Below are 21,599 nucleotides of genomic sequence, written 5' to 3' on the forward strand. Positions count from 1 at the left end.
TCTTATTAGTCATCAGTCTTTGAAATGTGTCTGATGATACAAACTTATTGTTAGTCATCAGTCTTGAAAATGTGTCTGATGAATGCAAACATCTTACTAGTCATCAGTCTTGAAAATGTGTCTGATGAATGCAAACATCTTACTAGTCATCAGTCTTGAAAATTGAAAATGTGTCTGATGAATGCAAACATCTTACTAGTCATCAGTCTTGAAAATTGAAAATGTGTCTGATGAATGCAAACTTCTTACTAGTCATCAGTCTTGAAAATGTGTCTGATGAATGCAAGCATCTTACTAGTCATCAGTCTTGAAAATGTGTCTGATGAATGCAAACATCTTACTAGTCATCAGTCTTGAAAATGTGTCTGATGATGCAAGCTTGTTATTAGTCATCAGTCTTGAAAATGAAAATTGAATGATTTTCAAGCAAGTAAGTCTATTTCATGCATTTTCTCGAAAATAAAAAAAGATACAAAAAGGGTGGGGTGGGGTGGGGTGGCTGTTAAGAAATAATATGACCAGGATCTGGGTAGTCACAAAAAAGGAACAGATATTACAATTTATGTCATAGTGAACACAAATGTTTTCATCAAGTAGTTTTCTGAACTGTAGCTCATTCAGCAAGGGCTAGGGTGATGAATTTAATTATGGGACAGCGGTTGTGGTAGATACTAATGGATAGAGAAAACGTGAGGGATCTGGTAAATAGATTTTATTGCGACCAAATAAGAATGTCGTAATTAACTAGGCACATTCCATTTTTATTGTTGGTTGGTGTGAGTTGTCGTGGTCTAGAATTTTCATTCGAGCTGGAATAAATTCACATGCAGTGATAGTAAGAAACTATCCCATAATATTATATTTCCATGAAATGATATTCAGAAATCATTCCATCACTACTTACAAAACAAAAAAGAACTCCAATCTCAACGCTCATAATTAAATTTTAATTTAATTTAACGCTGCAACAAAATATTCAGCCCTTATTTCATCTTTGAACTATACGTTCAGATCCTATTACCTTTAAGCGCTAAAAGAAATCCAGTTATCCTATAACAGAATAATACCATATTGCGTCAAGTAATACCTTCTGCAATTTCTGCTACAGTGTAAAGAAAGCTACAAGCTCAATAAACTTGTGGCGTAAATTTATATTTTTGTCCTTACATTTTTACATTGATAAAAATGCTGTTTTCTTTACGAAGCTTGGTTTAAAACTTTGTTCTCGCAGAATGGTTAATGGCAGTTGTGGACGCCTTCAATGTTTCAGTTTTAATATATTCTTTACTATGTTATTAGTAAATGACATAGAACTTAGATTTTAGTCTAATTAATATGGTCAGAGTTGTGCTAAAAAGTAATATTGCATTTTGTAAGTAATCAATATATTTTGTGAAGAGTTGATAGCCTAACAAGTTTCTAGTATCGCGAGAAATGGTTCTCTTTCCGCCATTTTCATCACTTTCAAAGGTGTGAGAAGAACGACTTGCTCTCAAACGTGATAGATAATCTCGTGATTTATAACAATAGGACAATATTTGATCTTGAATATGAGCTGATAAAATATTTTGTCTCTTAGTTGTTTACATTAAAAGAAAATGATATTCAGATATCATCGTAGTCATGCGTAAACAAACAGTTGTAAAGCTAACGTACCTTAACTATCTCAATATCCTGGCCATAATGTCACCAACACAACTCAAAATTTCAGTCTAGATGTAGGACAAATAATTCTTTAAAAATAGTTATAATTAACTCACATCGAATTCGATTGCAAGATACTAGAAGAAAAAACTTGTTGATTTAAACTGTTGGTTAATTAAAGCAGCTCAAATTAGGTATGAACTAGGTAAAAAAAATTAAAGAAAATTGGTATGTCCTGCATGTTATCTTTTTAAAAAATTATTATATGCATTGTTTACCAACATAACTCGCAATATATTACAAATGTGACCGGTTGACCACATAGCGCATGTCAATAATTTTTTAAACGGTCGCTTGACCGCGATAAAAAGTGCCCCTGGCCTCGTGGATTGGGCAACATATTTTGCAATAACCGTCCATTGTCCTGGCTCACACCTGATGATAACAAATATGTCAATTTGTGAAAGTGTTGGATGAAGATGTTCATTTTTCATAAACATAATCACAAGGAGACGTGTTATTTTCTTTATTTTGTATGTCTGTACCTTAGACAGCCACATATTCGACGGTTTCAAAGTTTTGGATCAGCTGAAATGCATTTACAACAAAATGATGCTACTAATATTAAAATAATATTACATAGGTTAAAATTAGGTAGTGCTTTTTTCTGGTAATGTGTGTATTAATTCAGTAAACAAAATTGCTGAACATCATGAACAAATGTTGCATTGGAAAACGTCGGTGTGATATTTTGCACAAAAATTGTTTTTGCTGTGCACAATGGTAGATTTTTTTTAAAACTGCGGAAAATGTATTTTAAAGTGAAAATTTTGTATTAACAAACAGTTTTCTTTAATGATTTTGTTTGAAATGTTCATCCTCTGCTGAGATAACAGCATTTTTAGCACGTTATTGGCTATATCACGCTGAGAAAGCTGTGTGACTTCATATGTACACATTAAGTCAACCCATTCGGGCTGCCAGGGATGGGGTTGATTGGAATGTATGGTACTCGTGAATCTTGGATTATGAGTCTATGTGAGAAATTTCAATTGCCGATTTAAATAGAAAGCCAAAAGAAAATATTTCAGCTGATCTATCATGTTCATTACCATAGCAGGTCTCTTCAGTGTTCGAAAGTAAATAAACTGTTTATACAAGTGAATTTGCCAGTTACACTGAATTCAATGTATCGTACCTTTTGTTTTCAATTCTACCGATTTCTCTTCTTATGACTTTAATTTGCATGGTAGTGTAATATTCATCTCAGTAGAAATGCGCGTGAACGACTTCAAAAAGCATTTGTAATGAAAATGTTACGATCTTTTATTTCATTAGATACGTACAAGAAAAAGTAAAACAAAATTTATTACGAAAGAAATAGTTATGTTTCTGAATTCGTATTTAATGATTGACTCTGGGGTGTATAAAAACGTGAGAATGAGAGTAATTCTTACTTTTATTTTCATCATCATCAGCACAAGTAACAGCAGGAGTTTCATCATCATCATCATCATCGTCATTATCATCGTTATCATCATCAACAACAACAACAAAACACAAACTATAATTTCTTCTTCTTCTTTTTCTTCGTCTACTTCTTCTTCTGCTTATTATTATTATTATCATTCTGGAGTATCAACAGTTATATGTCGGAAACTACGATCGAAGGCATGTACAATGGAAGACAGCAAAGTTTACTATTGGCTGAAATTAAACCAGTCTGTCTAGGATTTCTTTTTTCCAGTTGTACTTATAGGCCTAAATGGTAAGAAGATATTTCCATGTTAAAATGGATAGACTCTCGGGGTGCTTCTCCGCCGTGATACCCATGACATCGAGAAAAATGTACGTGTCGGGCGGATTAAAGTGATGGTAAAATTATGAAATATATAATTCACAGTATAATACGCGCATAGCCTGAAGTCATAAATAAGTCGATTAATTTATACATAGCTCTTGAGCCTTGGTGTATACTGTACAGTCAACCCACTTTCTTTCTTAACTAAGTTGTCGTCTCTTTCAAACGTTTCCAGTGTTTCTTATCATGTATCAGTAAGTAATATAAAATAGCTGATGATAGTACTATTGAAACTGATAACATATATATATATATATATATATATATATATATATATATATATATATATATATATATATATATATATATTAAAGTTTCATACGGTATGATACTTTGCACATCAATTATTCTAGTTCTTCACTTTTATTTTCTCTAACTTTTCACACATGTCCGTCAGTGGATGCCATCATGAAATGTTTGTACGATATTAAACTTTAAACGAAAATCAACTGACATTTCTCACGCAGAGATGCTAATAGCACTGACAAATATAAAATGCCAAAACCACTGACAGATGTGTAATGCAATACCATTGACAGATATGAAATATCAATACCACTGACAGATAAGTAATGCCAATACCACTGACACATATGAATGGCATTATGCATTTCAGCTGCTTATATATAAGGTGTTGCCAAATATTTCGAAAGAAATAGAAACATTTCTAAAGAAAAGATAGGTGGTATGAAACGAAATAGATTTTTTTCGTATACGAATACAAGAAAAGAAACAATACGTAACGTATAAATAAATTCTTTATTAGTTGACTAGATCCCATGCCTAGATCAGTTATGAACGATTCTGAATGAAAAGGGTTAAATGAAAATGAAAACAATTTATGAACTCGGTTTATCTATAACAAAGGAAAATTTGTCTAATGACCAGTTATTTCCACATAGATTATGCAGGTGAAAGACAGCCATAAAGTGAGTTTGACATCTGTTACATTTAAAGAGAACACGTTTCTATTTAAGCAGCACCTTATATTATTATGCAGAGAATATAAAAAGAAACTTAACAAAGTCATTTTGTTTTTAATGCCACTTTTAATACAGCCTGAGCTGGTATTGAAACCATATGAACATTCGAGAGTGTATAATATTAAATGATAATTATGATGTTATATTCCTTAATATGAGAAAAATTGACTAAAGACTTAACGGATATGAACTATTTTGGCTATCAAAATATGCAGCTTATTCACCGTTTTTGTGGATCATGGTGGAGGTGATACTGCATTAATTATTTTATCGAATAAGATAATAAATAAAAAAATATATAAATTAATGATTAAATAAATATCATTTTATCATGATTCAATTCCAGGGATTTTTGATCATTTAAATATTGTCAGTGATGTTTATTGCTTAGCTCAGTGTTTACTGGAACAAGCTATTAAGAGCACAACGCCACGAAAAGAACAGGCCCGATGCATCCCCTTGCATATCAAGACAGGTGACAAATGAGGAAAGCTTTCAACCCTAGAAAATGTCCCGTCTGAAAGGGCCTTACAGTTTTAAGAGTTCGAAAACATACAGAGAAAATGTGCTCAGACGTTTTATATCGTCTTCGAAACCGAAGCAATAATGAAAAAGCAAGAGGGACGTCATCTAGATCCAGGCCAATCTTTTACCAATGTCGAACAAAGACAAAATCCCATGCGGTACCGGCTGTCAAATATGCTGTTCTGCTGACGAGCGATTGTCATCGTCCTATCGTCAACATCGTGGTGCAGATTGCGTTGTTTGGTTCTTTGAACAGCTTGTATCAGAATATAAACGTATCAGAGATATCAGAAAAAATTCAGCACCACTGATTCCACTCACACCAGAACAACATCGAAAATACAAGTCGGCAAATCGCTGTCATATATGCGAAGATCATTTCTTACCTCCAATCGCAGAACAACTCGATAACTGCCTGTATTCATTACTTGATAAACATGCACCAGCTACCAAGTGCAGAGTATCAATTCAAAAGTGTTCTCCATGGTATAGCAGTGTTAGGGACAGCTTTGCACTGCTAAAAGAGACCGCCGTAAAGCTGAGAGGCTTTGGATTTCCACCAGACTCACTATTCATAAGTAAATATATGAAGCCTCTAAGAAGAATGTCACAAATATAGTCCATGCAGCGAAATCAGCCCACTACACTACTAAGATCATGGAAAGTTCCAGCTGCAAAGAGCTCTTCGAGATTACTAACAAGCTAATGTCAAGGAACAAATCTACACCACTTCCAACTACCTTCTCTCCAGTCGACCTTCCGAACTTGTTTGCAAATTTCTTCTGTGACAAAGTACAAACCATTTGAGATAAGCTTGACAAAACAATTTTAATTGACTCGTTGTCACCATACAGTTGGGATACAGAATTTGAGCGGCAACCATTAGGAGCATTTGAACCTGTCTCTATGGATTTCGTACGTACAATCGTGATGAAGAGTACACCAAAGTCACGTGAACTTAATCCAATTCCAACATCACTGCTGCTTGAGTGCTTAGATCCAGTATTGCCTTCACTAACTGATGTTATTAATACCTCTGTCTCATCCGGGGAATTCCCATCATTTTTCAAAACTGCCATTGTAAAGCCTCTGCTGAAGAAACCAACACTAGACCATAACGATTTAAAGAACTACCGCCTAGTTTCTAATCTCCCATTCATATAAAAAAATCTTAGAAAAGGTTGTTCTATCCCAGCATGTATCTCATCTAAATTCAAACAGTCTTTTTAGCAATGTACAATCTGCATATCGCCCATGCCACAGTACTGAAACTACTCTTCTAAAAGTAATTAATGACATTCTCTGTGCGTTGGATAGCGGAAAGATTACAGTCCTCACCCTCCTTGATTTGTCTACAGCATTTGACACAATAGACCATGGAATATTACTTCACCGTCTCCAGCATGTATTTGGCATTCATGATACAGCCTTATTGTGGTTCAAGTCCTACTTGGTCAACAGGACACAAATTGTATCTGCAGATTGAATACACTCCAGCCCAGTTGATCTATGTTGTGGTGTTCCACAGGGGTCTGTTCATTATTATTATTACTATTATTTCAACTTGCATGATAAAAAATCCCAGAGACCACTGCCAGACCACAGAACGTTATCGCGGTGGTGCTCACTTCAAATGCAATCTCCATTTCAAAGATCCCAATTTCGTTCCGGTCATCGCTCATAATTTACGAGGGTATGACGGACACTTAAACAATCCACACGTCAAAGAACACATACAATCGGTTGGAAACAAAATCACACGCATCCCACATAATTTTGAAAAGTACATGTCGTTCTCAGTCGGACCCTTTCAGATGCATAGACAGATTCCAGTTTATATCAGCGTCGCTAGATGAACACACTAAAAACTGACCTATCTCTTTTCATCTTGACGAAATCGATCCAGAAAAAATCTGCTCATACAAAAAGGAATTTATCCTTATGAGTACATATATATCTGGGCACGGTTTGAGGAAACTTCTTTTCCCGTCAAAGATGCCTTGTACTCCCACTTAAATTTTTCCAACATCACCGACGACGAATACGACAGAGCACTCGCGGTTCGCAAAACATTCTGATGTCAGAGTCTCGGGGATTACCACGATGTGTATCTGAACACAGATGTGCTGTTACTCGCAGACGTGTTTTAACATTTCATAAATACTGCCAGCGACCTTATCAACTGGATCCTCTATGTTACTGTTCATAATCAGGTTTATCATGGGACCTTCTACTTAAAACGAACCAGGTGGAACTCAAGCTTCTCACCCACCCGGATATGTTTATGTTTGCAGAGCAGATGGTGCGAGGTGGAATCTCCGTCTTCACCAGAAGACATGTCACAGCAAAAAGAGGTATATGACCAACTACGATCCCATTTAACCATCTCATTAAACGATCACTACGAATGGCCTATGCTACAAACTCTTCCCGCAGGCGGCCTTTACTGGATATCGGGTGAACAGTTTCTTTAGGAACGAGAAATGGGCTTCACAGATGACGTTGGCTACTTTGTCGAAATAGAATTGACCAATTCACAACAATTGCATGATTTGCACGATTATCCCTTCTACGCTGAATAGCTACTGGTCTCCAAAGAGATGCTCTCCGAAACCTCTCTTGGCATCCGTCTGTCTACGGGAGACGACGGTGTAGCTCCAGAGCAAGTTTTGTTTTTCTCCTTCTTTCTAGCTCTCTTTACAACTTTCTTTGCATTTCTGTCTTCAACTGCCTTTTTAACACCCTGTCTGACAGCTTGGTGCCAGGTGGAACGATCGTTAGCACAGCTCTCCCAGTCGTTAACATTGATGTTGGCCATCTTCAAATCCTTCTTGCAAACATCTTTGTAGCGCTGTCGTTATCGTCCAGTCGGTCGTGCACCTTCTGCAAACTCACGTATAACAGGTCCTTGGGAATGCGGCCTCAGTCCATTCTTTTGACATGGCCGAGCCAGCGAAGGCGACTCTCGCTGAGAATGGAGAACATGCTATTCATGTTGGCGCGTTCCAGAACCTCTGTGTTGGGTACATTGTTCTGCCACTGGATGTGAATAATGCGCCGTAGGCATCTCACCTAGAAGCAGTTGAGTTTCCTATCGTGTCTCGCATAGGTGGTCCATGTTTCGCTGCTGAGCACGCAGACCTGGTAGACACGCAGTTTGGTTTTCTCAGCGAGGTTGGGGTTGTTCTAGACCCTCTGGTTAAGTCTGGCCATCATTGCTGATGCCTTGGCAATCCTGCCCGTCACCTCTGAATAAATGGCGAGTGAGCTGGAGATGGTGGACCCGAAGTATGTGAAGTTCTCATCAACTTCCAAGTTGTATCCATCAATGGTGACGGAGGGAGGGGAGTCTGCGTCTTGTTTGTTTTCTTCAAACTGACGGTCAGTCCAAACTCAATACAGGCATGGGAGAGGCGGCATACAAGCTGCTGAAGTCCATCCTCCATGTGTGATGTCAAGGCTGCATCGTCGGAGAAGAGCAGTTCATGGATAAGTACCTCTGTTACTTTAGTCTTAGCACGGAGACGGGCGATGTTGAACATCTTGCTGTTTGCCCTGGTATGGATGTACACTCCGTCGCTGCATTCTTTCAAAGCGTACTGGAGAAGCATGGAATAGATGATGGCGAAGAGCGTCGGCGCAAGGACACAGCCTTGTTTGACTCCAAGGATGACTGGGAAGTCCTCCGATGTTGCCTCATTGAAGCACATGGTCAGCTCCCACTCTAGCATTGAAGTCTTCTAGTAAGTAGAGGCATTCAGTGTTGGGAATACTGGATATTGCCTGATTTAGAGCCTCATAGAACTTGTCTTTCTTCTTGTGGGTGGAACAGAGGGTTGAGGCGTACACACTGAAGATGTTGACCGGGCCTAGGGATGTTGACATCCGGAGGGCAAGGATTCTCTCAGTACGTGATGACGGAGGTTCAATGAAGGTGACTAGTACGGCAATGCCTACACCGTGTTGCCTAGATTCATCCTAGGTCTTGCCTTGCAAACGGAAGGCGTAATTGGCTTCCCTGATGGTGTCGATGTCAGCCAGTCGGGTCTCCTGGATGCAGGCAATGCCGATATTCAGTCGGGAGAGTTCTCTGTCAATGACGACAGTCATCCGTGCATGATCAATCTGCTATAGGTCAGCGGTCAATCCAGGACACATGGTCTTGATGTTACAGCTTGCAAAACGAAGAGTTGGATTCTTCTTATTTTTGTTTGAGTCTTTTCTAGTGTGGAGTTTGCGGCTCACTTGTCGAGATGGTTATCTAAGTTCCACACTCCCAGTGAAGCAGACAGATCGTGGCGGGAGGCACCTTACTGACTGGGGGCTCCGCAGCTTGAGGCGGACGGTAAGTGTCCAGTGAGACATGGTTATCTCTCCCACTGTCAGAAGTAGCTCCCTGGCACCAAGCTCTACAGCAATCGAGCTTTGACTTAGAGCCGGTAAACTGCTACTTCCCGAGTTGTACGTCGATGCTGGAGTGTCCTCTCCAGTTGTGTTAAGAAGCCTCTGGGTGGTATGGAGAATCAGCTATTGCCCAAACAGAAGATCCCGCCTCTCCACGTAGCTGCTCCACCCAAGGGAACGACGTTTGCCGATACAGCTTGGCACCAACGTCGTTTCAGGAGTTGACGGAATGACGTTGAAGTCAATGTCAGACCGCCTTAGGGACTCCGTCTCCGGATTTTCTGTCGGGGTTTACTCCATTAGAATTTCCCATGTGTGGGTATAGCCGCAAGGCAGCAGAGGTTTGGAATCGGAGTTTTCCTTCTCCTAGATGAGCTACCATCCAAGGTTTACGAGTCCCATCTATCCGAAGCGACTGGTTTTAAGACGCCAATAGCCCGCCTTCACCTCTTCTCTTGTTAGTGGAAACATGGTCCGCCAGACTTCGAAGCTATGCCACTCGAGAAGGCCAGGGTCTGGATTTGTGTTGACAGAGGCGATCTGAGACGCAAGCCGTATGGGGCAGTTCTTGAGGAGTGTCTTCCACTCCCACCCCGGCAATGTCAACCTTGGATTACAATACCTTCCGGAACAGCTTGCTCAAAAAGACAAGTTGATATTGAAGATGCTAAGATGAAAAAGATGATACCCAATCTCATAAACAAGACTAAGTACATTATGCACTAGCATTTACTAGATCAGGCGCTAAAACACGGACTGGTGCTTGGTAACGTTCATCGTGTACTCAAGTTTATTCTGGCTCCGTGAATGAAAAGTTTAATTGCCATAATACATCATAAAGAAACAAAGCTACCACATACTTTAACAAGGATTTCTTCAAACTCGTGATGAAAGACCATTGAAAACACTAGAAAACACAGATATATTGAAATCGTTAATGACGTGAACGACGGAATAAACATGTCTCATCGGATACCTTCATGCACATGAACACCAGTTTACGTTGAAGCAGCTACACTCGATCTTTCTCAACTAATTATGCTCGATTTTCATTTTGGATTTATCAAAAGACGTACGGAGATCGCGTTAGTCTTTTCGTAACGGATACTGATTCACTCATTTACGAGATTTAGGCAAAATATATTTACCAAGATATGTGCGCTCGTCGAGAACTTTTTGATTTAAGTGATTAACCGGCAATAAAAATGTCATTGGTAAATTGAAAGTTGAAACAAATGGTGACCCCATAGTCAAATTCATTGCGCTGCTATCAAAAATGTATTGTTTCGAAACGAATACAGGAGTGATAAAGAAAAAGGTAAAAGGCGTCAAAACATCATACGTCAGTAGCATTGCTACCACCATATATTACAGAGAGGCTATAGATGGAAGTCTCCATTATTACATCATGAGAACATTTAAGTCAGATCGACATAGGATATCCACATTGCTTTTCAAATAAAAAGGATTATGCAACGTTGATGATAAACGATACTGCTCTGATGGTATCTCCACATTAGTCCTGGGATACAACAACATCAGGCAATACAAATACCATTTTACACATAGTCTCTATCCTTTTATGAGTGACTGTTCAAGAAAAATTGAGTCAGAACTCGCCTGTCAGGTACAGAAATCAACATTGTTCTGCGTTTGGACACATGGCCCACTACACACATTTGTCTGTGTCCAGAAACCCCATTTTTATTGCGTTTGGACAACTGGACCAGTGCCACTATTTTTAACCTATCCCATTTTCCTGCGATTCGTTACCTGGTCCAAAACCAATATTTACACGATATCATTTTTACTGCATTTCGTCACCTGGCTCGAAACCCCTAATTTTACCCGATGCAATTATTTTTACTGCATTTGGCCACATAAACAGAAAACCCATTTTTCTGCGTTTGAATGACCCGCTAAGGAAGGTGTCCAGAACACCCATTTCATTATACTACGTTTCTTTCCATTAATTACATCAATTACAATTTTATTTTTCAATTAGCCGATATTAAAGAGCTTTATGACTAAAATAGTTACAGTTTTGCTACAAAGTAGTACGTCATCTTCATATCTTAGCAATGTGTGGAATCCGAGAAAGTTGTTCATTATCCGCAATGTCTCCACTAGTAGCCAAGCAGCCAAACATGTGATCAACACTGTTGTAATTTATTAATAGAAGTTAAAGTCTTGGCTCTAATAACAGATGATAAAATCCATTATTTTCCTACTTTCAGAGACAATGGAAATTTTTACAATGTTTACTGTATTTATCCCAACAAGAACTGCCACGATTTAGTATGTTGAATATATCTCGATGTCGAGTGATGTTCATTATGAAGTTGATACGATGTACCGACCAATGGTGGAGACGAGTATAAAAAAGAAAGATGTTTCTCCCCAGAAGTGCACACCAATCACCTCCCAGAAAAGTATAAAGAAACATTGGGATGTGCTCTCGCCACTGATAAAATACAGTTCACGAATGCGAATGTCATTCAAACAGCACCTAAAGAAATCATCCTTACTGCGAGTGAATGCTGTTTGAATGTTTTGAAAGGAACGGTACTTTTGCCCAAGCATCAGAAACAACGCTTAATAAAAATCATCGCAAAATGATCAAAAAGAAAACACCACTCAGTGAAAAAAAGATGCTTGTGCAAAGTGGGTTTTTTCTCCCCATGCTGATAGGCCCTTGCTCAGGATGGCTGCTTCTTTGATGGGATCTATTGCTGGACTACATTTACGTGACATAATGAAAATATAAAAATGACCTCAGTTTTTGAAAGTTATCATTCGTGTTCATTGGAGTATTATGGAAGCTGACTTGAGTGCCCTACAAACGATGGATAGAACTCCATCGTTGGTACAAGCAACGGACATCCAATTTGCCTCCGAATCCTAACTTCAGCGAGGTCTCACAATCATAACAAGAATTATAATCCTTGATGGATCGCACCGGTTTTTTTGGTCAAAAATGGAAATATCGCAGTAGTAAGGCCAAGTCTTCAACATTTTTGTGGTGTGTAGTTTGAGTACGGGATGTTTTCCTGTATGTCGTACTTCAGGAATATAAAAACGGCACGTTTAACAACCAAAATATGCGTAGGATACAGAAAGCAATGGAACTCTTTGCACACCTTGAGCATGTTCGTCGCCTCCTGGACGAACTAGTGATGGAAGAAGTAAAGACACAGGCCGATCGAAAAAATCAGAATAAAATGCAGGACAAAAAAAGGTTTAACCCCATCTGATGATGCGGCAGACCTGTACAGTAAAGCATGTGGTTAGGACTCCTAAAAAAATAGTAATGATTCCATAGACAGAAAACCGGGTTCAGAATTCAATATAGGACCAACAAGATCGATAGTAACCATTACAAAAGCGACCACAACCACCAGAGCAGCATCAGCAAACACAACGTGGGCCACTGAGAAACACATCCATCAGAGCTCCTCTAACCTAGAATTTGGACACTGAAGCGAGTCCGGTCCCCTCACAGTTTCCCATCTTTACCAATGCTTCGGGCGGAAATTGATTGAGTCGACACTGTGTATGTATTGCCAGACCAGTGGGGTACAAGCACTAGGTATACTGTGAAAAAAAACCCCGGACTTTTTCAGAGTTCACCACAGTGCTGGAAAAGGGATAATAATAATTTTGACTAAAATTTATAATTGTAATGTTTGTGTTTCCTTGTGTATTTATTTATCTTTTCCCTTTCACTTTTCCCATGCGTTTTTGTTATTTGCGGATTTTGTAGTGCGTCTATAATCACTTTCTACTATTGCTTGTGTGATAGTGTGTGTGCTTATTTTGTGTGTAGATTTGATGTACATATGGGTTTGTCTTTACCTAAGAGAGCACTTACCTTTTCAAAATGTGTTTGTACATATGTGTTTTCATTTGTCTTCCCGCACAAAAATGACTTGGTTTGTTGTTGTTGTGGGGTTCAACGCCATTTTTCAGCACACGATAAGCTATGTATGGCGGCCAGTATTAATGGTGGAGGAAGAACCCTGGAAAACCCCGGGAAGAACCACCGACCCAAATATGACTTGCAGAATGTGTGTTTGTATAGAGTATAGTGTATTTATATAGAGTATAGTGTGTTTGTCTGTAAAAAGTAGAGAGAGAGAAGGAGAGAGAGAGGGAGAGAGTTGATTTCAGGTCCCTGCAATATTTCTTTTCCAATATTTTCGTCTTGCATATGATATGTATTATTTTGAATGGATGTTTTCCATCATGTTTAAGGTGCCCCGAGTGGCCGAGTGGTCTAAAGCGCTCACCGTTACGGATCACTGCCATCTCACCTCTGTCTGCGTGGGTTCGAGTCGCGGGTTCGGCCTATGATGGTATGTGAGAAAGCTTGCCAGTAGCTTCTCGTGGGTCGGTGGTTCTTTCCGGGGTTTTCCCGGGTTCTTCCTCCACCATTAATACTGGCCGACATGCATAGCCTATCTTGTGTTGAAAAATGGCGTTAAACCTAACAACAACAACAATCCATCATGTTTATGCTTTAAGCAGATAAATCAACGCATTCATCAGTCGCACCATTCATCGTCATTCAGACAAGAAAGACAGTAACCCAACTGTGCTATATTGGAAAGTTGCAGAAAACAGTATATGTCATGGTGGACATTGACCAACTTCTAGAGCAAGTATAGGCTCAGTGGTACACTCCAAACTGTGCTTGTCGTGAGGTGACTGCATTTAAAAGAGCCAAGATCCCTCGTGAAATAAGTGATTGCTCAGGAAGCTGAGAAGATCAATTCTACCTGAACTATGAGAGGAAGGAAAAGAAGAACTACAATAAACAAAAGGACTTCCACAGCCTGAATGAGAACTATATCAAGGTCCAGGGAAGAAATTAAGGACAATGGAACATATGATAAGACCAGGATATTTTCTAGCACAGTTACTAGAGAAAAACTGAAAATACATGGTCCAAACAAAACGTGCAAAACAGAGAATGTAATATATCTCATCACATGTAAGATCTGTAGCATTCAGTATGTCGGAGACACTGAAACGTTACACAAACGGATCAACCTTCATAGATCTGAATGGATGACAAAGAAGCTGCACAACTAAGAAAGTACATTCTGAGGTAATTCAGGATGTAAAACCGTAAGTATATTTTTGCCATTCGTATTAGCAGCAAAAAGAAGACAGTGTATGCCTTGTCACTTGCATGTTATCTGTAGGTACCCAGCAATTGTATGAAATCTGGCGTCTATCTCTCGCCTAAATCCGAAACGTTGTATCAAAAAAGTCAACGATGAAAGTAGCAAAGCAGCTGGTATGTGGCAATCCACGAAACATCTGCTTTAGTTCATTCAGAAACAAATTTAATCAACAAAAACGTAAAGGGTCTACTACGTTGAGTTTATATGATATGTTTATAAATCAAAAGAGCTGGCTTCTGCGTCCATGTTTTATAACAATAGAAAGTATTTTTTTATGAGTGCAGTATGATATGAACGCGAGTTCAATATCGTAAAATACTGAATGTTACTGACAATGTAAAGTTGACAGAAAAATGGAGTATATAATAATAATATTATTTTATAAAAAACTGCATCAGCTGCTTCATACTCTTGATGAAGCCACTAAAAACGGGATACTTGAACATTTAAAGATTGATTTACTTGGTATGTATCCGTTTTGTTTCTCTAGCATTAAGGATTTATATAACTTCGTGTTTTTTTCAGAATATTGGAATAATAGGAAGCATTTATTCATTTATTCTCCTGACTACCGGAAACAAGTAAATGACACGCATAATCATGTTATGCAGCCATTGACGTCTGATAGCCAGGTAGTTGATTTAAAAATATCATGAATACCAGCCCTATAATGATTACATTGGAATGAACTGCTAACATTCCTCTGAATAGAGGATACATTTCGGAAATGCTTGATGATGTAAACTAATATATTTAACAAACTTTTATCTTAAGTTAAAGAAAGAAGAAAAAGATATATTTTAAAATAAAGATTCAATCTAAAGAGAAAGATTTCCAAAGCAGTTTATCATGCAATATAAGTTCCAATTTGAAGCTTAACAAGGTTGCTGATCATCTAATTAACTTCTAAATGTTCTGTGTGTGTGTGTGTGTGGGGGGAAGAGTGTTTGGATTTTTAACGTAGATTAAAAACAATTCAAGCCATATCGCTACGATGTCTGCAGTATGGCAGTTTATAGTGATGTCTAGCACTGGGGCATCATGCCGTAGATATATATCATGATGTCTCACCAAGTCACATTTTCCTGAGGCCATGCCAACAATTCCTAAGACTACCCTCTTAATGCTGATCGCCTAGCGAGGCAACTGCTAGTACCATATTTGTAAGTCATTGGTTTGACTCGGCTGGGGTTCGAACCCACCACGTCCCGCATCCAAAGAGGAAGCTCTAATCACTAGGCAACCGGAGTGGTAACTTCCTAATGTTGAAATACTTGCAATACATGATCACAGTTTAGTAGCAATATGTTTTTAAAAAGTTGACAATAAAAAAGGTTTGACAATATTTTAATTTATTCTCGGGGCCCCGAGTGGCCGAGTGGTCTAAAGCGCTCTTCGTTACGGATCACTGCCATCTCACCTCTGTCTGCGGCGGTTCGAGTCTAAGATTCAGCCAATGTGGGTATGTGAGAAAGCTTGCCAGTAGCTTCTCGAGGGTCGGTGGTTCTTTCCGGGGTTTTACCGGGTTCTTCCTCCACCATTAATACTGGCCGCCATGTATAGCCTATCGTGTGCTGAAAAATGGCGTTAAACCCCACAACAACAACAACAACAACAATAATTTATTCTCATTACAACGAAGAGAATAATGTGTGCAAACATGTTCTGCACTTCTGCGATTTTTAAATTATTACATACTTTCTATACCACTTGCTGTGTGGAAACCTTTGCCTCAGGTAAGTTTCTGAGTGGGGCGGTTCCAAGGATTTAGATCACATGAACGTAAAGGCGAAGTGAGACTATGGTATGGCGCAGCGCCCCGTGTGCAACGTCGATCGTGCAACGTCCGTCGTGCTTTCGTTAAGAATTTCATTTTTAAATTACTTCTCTATGAGTAGGTATATGGCCACTTGGGGGGTGGTATTATTGGGGGGTCCATATAAAAAATTTTGATCATAAATTATGGGGTTAAACGGGGAATTAACATAAAAGGACATTTTGGGATCAAATGTGTTTTAAGGGTCAAACGTGGTTATAGAGCCAAGAGTATAACGACAAATACATACAAGCACCAATCATAAAAGCAAACAAAATTTTGGCAAGTGATTCATCTCGTTTCTAACGATCTGGGTAGCCCTAAAAATGGTTGGTTTGTGTTTGACAATTCGTCCAGACCGTCTTTAATTTCTGCATAGACGACCTCTTCATAAGGCAGTCTTCACCACAAGATAGGCCTACCTCTGCGGAAAGAGAAGGAGAACTCTTCAGTGTTCCCTCTGCATTCAATCTCTCATCCATCCTTCTGTTACCTCTGCTCTTCCTGTTGTTGCCGCTACTATTTCTGCTGCCTATGTCTTTCCGTCTTCTTTCATTCTTCTTGTTTGACTTTTTTGTGAAAGAACTCTTCTTCTATGAGGTCTTGTGCCATTCGCAATATCTTCATGTTCTCTGTTTCTTTAGGCTTCTAAATCTGGCTTTACCTGATAAGGTGCAAACACACGTGGGCTTTTTTAGCTTCGTTAACTTGGAAGGCATTTTATCTGCTGACGAATCAAAGATGACAGACCAGTCTGGCTAGCGCACCGTTTTATATGATGAAATATTATAACGGATATCCAAGAATACGTTAATGAAGAAAATATACAAAATATTGTCCACCATCCATGCATTATGTTCCTTGTAATCACATAAATTATTAATCGAGTCGATACGGCATTTCTTTTTAAAATAAGTCAATGATACCGTCTTCAAAATTGGCGATCCTTAAGAAATCGAAATAGTCCACACTGTGATCGTTGGGAAAATAGACGACCACTCAGTGAGTTTCTGGTTGATGACTATTGTTGGTGTTGATGACTTAGGCACGGAGGTCTTTAGGTCTGTGATGATGAAGGTCATCTTTAGCACACACCACATGAGTCCAAGAAGCCGTGTACGAACTGTGTGTCGAAAGGTAATGAAGCTCTCAGGTATTCACTTTTTTATCACATATAATAATGAGTCATCAACTAAATTCTGACATTTTCGTTGAAAATATATGTCAAGTAATAATGAGCTCAAAGCTTCGTCTCCTTACTCTGTGGACAGAGACTTCAGTAGAGGTAAGATATGGTCGCATAAGTCTTTATACTAATGACGAGACCCCAACCATTCCAACTTTTCTTCTAGGCTCATCATCATAAATAGATCGTGTTGAATCTGCCGGGGAGGATCATTTGACATCCATAACAATGTTATAATGTCAGAAATGTGTTTATTCAGCCCGATCGATGCTTACCAAAACAGGAGACAAAATGTTATTGTTGTTCTGGTCATCTTGACATCATGACTATCTCTCTACCCTTTTATTTAGTAGAATGTTTGTGGTCTTGTCCTGTTTCAAAGGCATTATCATTCCCCATCTCCATACAGGCTACGTATTCTAAAAGGATTTATAGTTTTTCATAGTCTAGAATCACTTCTCCCAAGCTGTTGTTTTCCAGGGTATTATCAAGTTCTGCATGCAAGAGGACGTTCACTATTTGGGGAAGATCGGTAGTAAACTGACGTTCTACACGACTATGGCTATATTTTATATGATAGAAATGTCCCTCATTGCTATCCTGATCAGGGGTGAGAGCATAAGCCCACAAAGCATAACCTTTTGTATGACCGTTGTAATACCATGGCTAGTGCTGGTACTTAACCGTCAGGTACAATTACGATCTTAAGTAATTCTCCTTGTCAAAGTTAGGTTCGAACAGTCGAGTACTGACCAGCTCGACTGACTTCGGTCTGGACACGTCGCATGATGAAGCTCGCAAGGATTTCGAGCAATGTCTCCGCTGAAGGCAGCATTGCTGACGATACCAATGAGTAAAAGTTTGGGTATGTGTCTTGAAAAAGAAGATTTTCAATCTTTGATTGTAGTCCCGTGACAATGGTGAAAGTTTTCAGTGTATCACGTCATATCTTATACTTTTCTGTCATTATGCTCAAAGAGTGACTATTGTAGTTGGAACAAGATAACCCAGTGGGATTTTCCGATTCACAACAGAACACTTTTGACGATGATATAAATACAATGTATAATAATGGATGACTTGAATGAGCAATTAATTGTGAATATGTGCATGTATACATAATCCAAAATTTTGGATTTGATTAACATAATAATACACAGACTTAATGATAAAAAATACAAATAAATAAATTTAGCAAATACAAAGATAAGGGGTGAATGGTTCACAACGATTTGACAATGAAACGATGGATATAGTTTACTCAGGTAGTAAACGATGTAGAATTGTACTCATGTAGTAAAATTGAATTCAGTCAGGTAGTGAAATTATGGTGTTTAAAAAGGACACATATACAACTTATCTTTACAGTACGGAAAGATACATTGGGTTTTACTATCCCTAACATTATCCCACGGCCAAAAAATTACATGTAAGGAGATACACTCTGTCATCAGTACACTTTATTTCAGCTCCACGGCTGCTACAGTTCAGCTTCACAGCTGCTATAGTTAATTCCTGTGGATGGCTTTACAGCTTGCACCACGTCGACCACGATCACTGATAACTTTGAACGCTCGGGTCACTCTGGTCACTCTTGACACCCTAGATACTCTGGACATTCCAGACATTAGACCCTCCAGACACCCGGACATTAGACACTCCGGACATCCCGGACATTAGACAGCTCTACAGCTGAAGATGTGCAAGTCCTTGAAGCAGAGTGCTGGCTGACAAGACTTATCCGTATTGTAAAGAAATTTACGTACGGTGAGGTATTTATACACAGACAAAGTCTGTGCATTGTAGGCATTGGGTTCGTCCCGTCGAGAGCACGTGCAGTATGGGATGAACCGAACTCACTATTTCGAAATACGACACAATATACATAAATCACCCGTGGGCATCGTTGTATACAAAATATGAAACCCTAGTACATGTATTCAATTAATAAAAGAATTTAATTCCGTGACAGTAGTTTCCCACTTTTGGAAACACTTCTAAACGGTACACATAGAGTATGGCTTCTTCAATGATGGTTTCGTAATTGTCAGCATCAGTCATTGATGAAATCTTCACTGCTCCGATTCAGTCTCAGAGTACATCCACTTCGTTAAACAAATACTTGTCACACAGTCAAATGTTTAAATGCAAACTTGAGTCATCAGTTCTAAACTGCGGTCATCATTGTATCTTTTGGACAGACGTGGAATCCCGCATTATGGTTTGGTTCTTTATTTGTAATTACTCTGTGTAATCAAACTTGAACGGTGTCAGGCTTCCATAAGAAGGAATCATCCAGATGTGTGTTCTAGGTTTTTCCGTATGTCAAGATCTCCCACCAGTATCAGTCTGGCGCAACAACACCTCCCACCAGTTTCAGTCTGGTTCACCCCTCAACCAGTTTCAAGCTACAAAAATAGAAGAAATTGGTAGCGTATAATACGAAATACGCTACCACAAAAAATAATCAAAATACTCAAATATATGTATGTGAAATGAATAAATATCCATTCAACAAATGCCTATAGTCCATTACATTAAATCAATGTCCCTAATCATTTATACAAACAACAAGAAAACAACATTTAACCAGCACTCTAAGTACGACTTTCGACTTAGAGTCATACACGTGAAAAGGGATACATTATGTTAAACGTGGTTATTTTATCTATCGAAGCTTTATCAAATTAACGATAATAATAAAAGGTCACAAACACACTGAAAAGCATAAATGCACAAGGGAATCAAAATTATTTTAACAGTTGTCACGACTTGTTGATAAAAAATGACGTCGTTACTTTTCTGGACAAATGTGGGCTTTGGCATTGTTGGAGTGTGCACGAGATTTCCACAGCTAGAGCAAACTCTCAGTAGTCGGCAAGTTTAGTTAACTCGATTGGGTTAAAAGAACAACGGCCTTTTCAGGGCCAACTACTTTGCCTAGAAAATACATATTTCATCATCTTTCCATTTGTTTGTCTTTGTGTTCTATTTGTGTTTGTTTCTGTATGTCTATGTTCACCATTCAAATTTAAAACCATTGATTATTACCTTCGTTTTGATCCCATAAACACTTCTGACCTTATAAACACTTCTGACACCCAAGTGTCCTTCTGTGTTAAATTCCCGTTTGACCTCATACATGTAGGGTCATATTTTCTATATAGACACACCGTATGACATCAATGTGGCCAATACAGCTAGTTCTATGATAATGAGCCAGTTTCAACTAACCTGGCAGACAGCATCCTGACATGATGCACATTTTAGTTCTTACAAATGAAGACACCTCATCATTAAATACGACCCTCATTACTCTAAACAAAAACTTTAAACAATTTCTCAAAAAATGTTCAACAAAACTTGAAACAAGTATTGGAGATGAGCAGGTACAAGCGTCCAACCTTTGCTAATTTTATTCATATATAAGATTATTTGATATTTTACACACCAAACCTACTTGATTTCTTCCAAATTATTACATTACGTTCTTTCCCATTCATAACAAGATTATGAGTCATCACAACCACAGACATAGTTCAACACTACAACAATGGAACAATGCAACAGTGTAGAGAAATATCAGCACAGGATTTGTTGATCAACAATAGCCAGATAAAATATTCATCTGCAATATTTTTGCATACGATAAACTCATCCCACACGAAAATAACACGCTACAATCTGAGGTAATCTACATTTATAGTTGTTTTGTTTTTCTAATATGGTAATGTTCAACTACAATAGCATGATAAAACTGAAACCATACAGAATGCAAAGTTCTTGATGTTAGTGTTTAAAGTGATTTTTAGGCAAAATTACATATTCTTGTAACAGTAAATGAGGGAAACCCATCTAATTCAGTCCTATTAGGTAAATTTACGCATTATTACAACAACAAATTAGGAAACCCATCTAATCGAGTCCCATTTGGTACGATTACACATTCTTGTAACAGTAATGTGGAAACCCATCTAATCCAGTCCCATTA

The sequence above is a fragment of the Sinohyriopsis cumingii genome, chromosome 15 (genome assembly GCF_028554795.1).
Source record: "Sinohyriopsis cumingii isolate HCF-2022 chromosome 15, ASM2855479v2, whole genome shotgun sequence".
NCBI classification, from domain to species: Eukaryota; Metazoa; Mollusca; class Bivalvia; order Unionida; family Unionidae; genus Sinohyriopsis; species Sinohyriopsis cumingii.